Consider the following 6,587-nt stretch of genomic DNA (forward strand, 5'->3'; position numbering starts at 1 on the left):
GTGTATAGGTATTTTATTTATATGACAGAGTGAGATAGTGCCATTTAACGAAAACGAAAGATGACTAAGATGTCAAATTGTGACAACTTAAAGTAAATAGCACGGTCTGTTTAGTCATATAGTAGAGTAATTAATATGGAAGCTTCATACAGGACGATAACTTGCCTTATACAGGAGAATTCGGTAAGGCAGAGTAGGCTGAAGCTTGGTGATTTCGATTTTATTTCCTTTTGTATAATATTGGTTTATTAATTAAGCCAAAATTTTCCAGAATTTATATGGGGTAGGCCTACAGGTGTTTGGTTATTTTCGCTTGTAGGCCTACATTCTTACTAAAAATTGCAAAGAGTGCTCATATACGAAAGAATTATAAGAAGATGTCTATGGTTGTAGCTACTTATTATAGTAGCAAAGTCAATATTTCATAGGCTTAAGGAGGGTCATAAGGTAGTGAAGACTCGAGCTTAAGAGAGTAATCTTTATTTTTGTTTTCTTTTTGTATAGAATTGGTATATAAGCTCTTGTGAAATATTGGTGGATAGAGGGTGTGTTCGGTTAGACCATATGATCGACAGGTATAGGTATATATCATGAATGTATTTAGATTTTATATTGTGTAGATGGATTGTATTGTTGTTGATTTTGAATTCTTTGGTGAGATGAATGTTGTTTATATGTGTAGTAATGAAACATTTATAGAATTTTAATTTGGGGCAATTCAGAAATAAATGATGGTAAGATTCAGTTGCTCGGTTACAATAGTGGCATTTATAAATGATAGTATATATATTTCTGTATAGCATAATGTCTTTTGTTAGTACTGCATTATTGATGATTGTATACATGAAATCCTTTTCTTTTTCAGATAAGGAGGAGCATTTATAGAGGTTTGTCCAGACTTTTGAAAAGTCAACATGAGGTAATTGTTTATTTATTTTTGGTTGTCTCTCCCCAGGTCTCTCTCCGGGTCTGCCTCGGTCTCTCTAAGTATGCCCTTTTTGTAACGCGCAGGGGTATCTGTCACGTGATTCGGCAGACAATCCTGATTGGTTTACATGTTATATAAACAATTAAGCTGATTGGATAACTCGTAGGCACAAAGACTGATTGACAGCTGGGACTCTATAGTTAATTTAGAACAATGAAAGGCTAATGACTTAGTGTCTGTTATTATAGCAAGCCGAGTAAATAGGCGTTTGTAATCAGAACAAAGAAAACTAATTATTAAGAATCGCAGTCTTAGCTCAAGACAAAGGGTGTCGATACGTGTTAAGCCTAAATCTTATATCATATACTTGTCTAAAGACAAACCGAGCAAATAAGTTTGACAACCCATTATATCTTACATAATACTATGTCATCACCCTCACACCTGATGCAGATAAAATTTTACAATTAATCTGTCACATGTCCAAATTGAGTTACAAATGAAAAATATAAATTAAAATATGAATTCAAAATACAATAATAGAATTTAGATCCCAAATGATATTGTATTACATTCCTCCCATAACCACAATTTTAAAATAGTGGAATATATAAAATAATAAATGAAACGATTTTAAAACAATAAAAGATTAAAGCATAATACAATGGAAATATTGTCTATGGTAAAAAAAAATGTTCAGTAGTCCACGGAGTAACGCCGGGGTAAATACAGTGTCGTAAAACACAACATCGAAACTAAAAATATTCAAAAAAGTATAAGAGTCACTGGTCACTTTACGCATTTCTTCCTGGATCAGTAGATTCTATTAACAAAGGCACACGATACTTGGGAAGCACGTTGCGCGGAGAAATTCGTCACACAAATGAATGTCATATAAATGATAAACGCAAACATAATCACAATCACACGCGGTCCAAATTAGTAGTCCGGAGGCTCAGCGCGGGGAGGGGAGGGGGGTGTCCATCAAATGGGCACAAAACAAGACCCAACTTTTCTAGAGTAAAATTTTGCGTAGAAAACGATGCCGAGTGGTAATCAGTCCGCCGTTGGGCTTTTTCGAGATATCCGGGGTCAAAGGTCAAATGAGTTCATTTGCACTGAAAGTGAATGCGCAGACATTCTTGTATTATGAAAAGAAGGTGAAAATGATCGAAAGTAATCACACTTTCAATAAAAATGTAAACTAGCTAAATTCACCTTTAGTCTTAGTGACCCTGGAAGTCAAAAAGGTGAAATTTACCGTTTTTGCACTAGGAAGATTTAAAGCAATAAAATGACAACCTAAAATATAAAAATTAAAGAGAAACCTGTTCTAATTAATAATAGGAACATTTCAAATTTATCCTTAGGTGGTCTTAGCACCGAACTTTTACTTTGGAACGTCGAAAATGATCTTGCATAACAGAACCAACACATTTTTAAACCTGTTTCCAAAATACGTAAAAACTGTCAAATCGAAATCTCTCCGATTTATTTTCACAACGATTGTTATACATAATGATACTAGTTATCTGAAAAACAATTGAATAGTTTCAGTGTTGGACTCCAGCCTGCAGGCCGCGTGGATTTCCAAGAATCCCAGTCTAGGAAAACCGACGTTAATCTGTGACGGGAAAACACGCATCTGGCGACGAGATTAAAAGTTTGCAAACTTTTTATGAGTTTTTATGAATTTCGCCGGAACATGGACGCAGATAAAACCGACGAATGCATTGTACATAGTAGTTCACAGGATATAAATGTCGTATTGGTAAATGTTAGCGAGGAAAATTTTGGCAGGCTTTGTGACGCGGCCTGCAGGCTGGAGTCCAGCCATGGAACTATTTAATTGTTTTTTTTCGGACAACTAGCATTATTATGTATAGCATTCGTTGTAAAACTAATTCGGAGAGATATTGATTTAACAGTTTTTACGTATTTTTGAAACAGGCTCCGAAGCGTTTTGGTTCTGTTATGCAAGATCATTTTTCGACGTTCCAAAGTCAAAGTTTGGTGCTAAGACCACCTAAAGATAAATATTAAATGTTCCTATTATTAATTAGAACAGGTTTCGCTTTAGTTTTTATATTTTACGCCGACATAAAACCTTCTAGTAGTGTATCGAGGGCTGGCCGTCCTTACCGCACGGTACAAATAAAACCTTCTAGTAGTTTATCGAGGTTCGGGTGCTTCCGGAGTCCAAAATGACCGCTTTATATAAATGAGAATTTTGGGGATAACTAACCCGAACCCTAACCCTAATCCTTTTTAAAAGACTGAACTTGGGTCTAATTTAAGTTTTACTTCTCTTAAAAGGGTTAGGGTTCGTGTTAGTATTCCCCTAAATACTCATTTGTATAAAGCGGCCATTTTGGTATGAGCTCTGGCTTGTTCTGGAATTTGTTGCTTCTAGTGGTGATAATATTTGTACCGTGCGGTAAGGACGGCCAGCCCTCGATAAACTACTAGAAGGTTTTATTACTCAACAAATACCTTCTCGAAGTATGTAATAAAATCTAATCGGGTGGCTCTTCAGTGATGAGAGTCGCTTTCATCTTAATTACGCTGATGGCCGTAAACGTGTGTGGAGACGTTTGGTATGAGCTCTGGCTTGTTCTGGAATTTGTTGCTTCTAGTGGTGATAATATTTGTACCGTGCGGTAAGGACGGCCAGCCCTCGATAAACTACTAGAAGGTTTTATTACTCAACAAATACCTTCTCGAAGTATGTAATAAAATCTAATCGGGTGGCTCTTCAGTGATGAGAGTCGCTTTCATCTTTATCACGCTGATGGCCGTAAACGTGTGTGGAGACGTCTTGGGGAACGTCTTGCAGACTGCTGCGTCTTCTAAACGAATCGATGGGGTGGGAGAAGTGTAATGGTGTGGGGAGGCTTCAAATTTCATCAGCGGACCGCCCTACACATTTGCAGGGGTCGCGTTAATGCTGTAGCCTACCGTGATGATGTCTTGCAACCAATTGTTGTTCCGATGTTTCGAGCGCACCCACAACTTCAGCACTTCCAACAGGATAACGCACGTCCGCATACCGCCCGTTTTAGTATGGACTACCTGGCTGCTAACAACATCAATGTCTTGGACTGGCCAGCCATGTCTCCGGACATGACACCGATAGAACATGTCTGGGATGAGATTGGACGCCGTCTGTATCGGAGACCACAGATGCACACCATTGCTGCTTTAGAAGCTGCTCTTGTCCAAGAATGGAACAATTCGCCCCAGGCCTTCTTTCAAACATTGGTAAATTCCATGCGACGTCGCTGCACAGCGTGGGTAAAAGCCCGTGGAGGACACACGCGCTACTGACATCTGTGTCGTACTTTTGGTTTTGACCCCTCTGACTTTGTACCGTTGATTACAGATTAAACATCCAAGTGTACAAATGTGTTGTTATTGATGTGTTCCCATTTGAATATTGTTCACAATAAGAAGGAAAATAAATAAGATATGTTTACAGGATCATTTTGTTATACGAAAAACTAAGTGATGCGTTTTCCATGGCGCTCAGTATATATTGTTCTAGCTGGCAGACAATCGTCATTCAGAAGACGACCAACGTTATCACCCATTTATAAATTTATATATTTCTATGTTAACACCGGTCGCAGTATTTCTATTACGTCTATCTTGTAAATCTTTAATGATTTATTTCCATTTTGAGTGAATTCTGTATCATTACAGGTCGGGACTGTACAGCGCAATGGACGCTTACGACTGACCCCCGTCCCGGATCCATTCACTTGATTTGATTTCTTGCAATGTCTATATGTAGTTTGTCTTGTCCGCAGGATTTTTATATCGGTTTCATTTTGGTTGTAGTCCGGGCATCCTGCACTTACTATTAGAGACTACAGGCCCGGGACTGGACAGCTCAGTGGACGGTTACTGCTAGCTCCCAGATCCATTCACTTGATCTGATATTGTGTCCTGTCCGTAGGTTTGTCTTGTGTAATTGTTTGTAAGTTGTGCGCCCCCCGCCCTCCCTGAATTTACTATTAACTAATATAAATGTCCACCCACTTTCGGATAACAGCTGAAACAAATGCCTCGTAAGCAATCGTCCCGTACATAACTAATACAAATGACCTTTGGACTCGTGTTGTCTGCAATGTTGCAAAAGGGGATATTATACACCTTCACCCCAACCTCCAATCAGGATACAGACTAATAATTCGCTTGTGCGTTGGGGTCTTTAGCAGTGCGGGGAAACCGGAGGACCCGGAGAAATCCCATGAGGTTGGACAGGCGACCCTACTCCTTGTCACGTACAACCGGGGATTCGAAAACAGGCCACTTGGCTCAATGAGGCGCCTTATGATTATTGACATGAATATGTAAAATATGTAAAATATGGAGCAGCGGTGACCGTGTTTAATATATTTTGTGATAATCATAAATATTAGCCTATTCAGAATATAACATGCTACATAAGAAATTATTATCATGAAATAATAATTAAAGGGAGGCATCAATGATTATATTAAAGGGAATGGGAGGTTAAAGTAATTGCAAAATACATAATTGTAAAAGGTGAATCTCTGATAGGAATATCAGCCCAAAAATGCTTAAATTCCGTTTACCATTTTTAAAGACATGTGGAATTGAAATTTCATCGATCTATGCTGCTTGATATGCAATAAGTCCGCCGCCATTTTGTTGTCCGCGAAAATTTAATGGTGGGCATGCTTTAAATCCGATTGAACCCAATGTTAAATAATCAATATGAGTATACATTTGCGTGGATTAAAGGAGTTCAGTCTCTAACTCAATATTTTCCATAATATTCGAAATTATAAACACAAATTAGAATTCAATATTGATCAATTTCAACCAATATTGATCTTGTTTACTTGCCGTGAAAACTATAGGATCCTAATATCCAATATTTAAGACATAATTAACATTTTATAATCAGTACACCAGTCGTGTACCCTATGGTTTCCTGTGCCATTTTGTAATGAACAAATAAAAACATTTAGTAAAGGCAGTAATCAGTAAAGGCTGATTTACAAACGACAAGAGAGAGAGAGAGAGAGAGAGAGAGAGAAATAGGGTTTAACGTCCACTCGACACAAACTAGGTCATTTCGGGACTAACATATGGTTTAATTTTATTTCAATAATTCGCTTGCGCGTAGGGGTCTTTAGCAGTGGGAGGAAACCGGAGGACCCGGAGAAAACCCACGAGGTTGGACAGGCGACCCTACTCCTTGTCACGTACAGCCGGGATTCGAAACCACGCCAGTCGACTCAATGACAGACTTTATGATACAGCGCGCGCACGCTAACCATTCAGCCATCCAACCCCCCTACAAACGACAAAATAATAATTTAAAAAACATGTGGAATGCAATAAACAGGTCTAAACGACTGCCGTTCAATTTGAACTTTTCACGTATTTCACCGAACATAATTGATTGGAAATTACAACATTTGTTTCAAAAATTGAATATAAATCACTTTACACACATTTATAGTACATTAGTGCTTTTAGAATCATTTTTGTCTTTTTCAAGGTTAAAAAAATAGAGCCATACCCTCTTTAATTAAGCCTTGAGAAATTTGATATTTTAGCGACAAATGCCAATGGCGCATTGTTACTTTAATGAACATACAATTGACGACAGTGCCGCTGTACG

Source organism: Patella vulgata, chromosome 1 (assembly GCF_932274485.2).
Source record: "Patella vulgata chromosome 1, xgPatVulg1.2, whole genome shotgun sequence".
Lineage (NCBI taxonomy): Eukaryota > Metazoa > Mollusca > Gastropoda > Patellidae > Patella > Patella vulgata.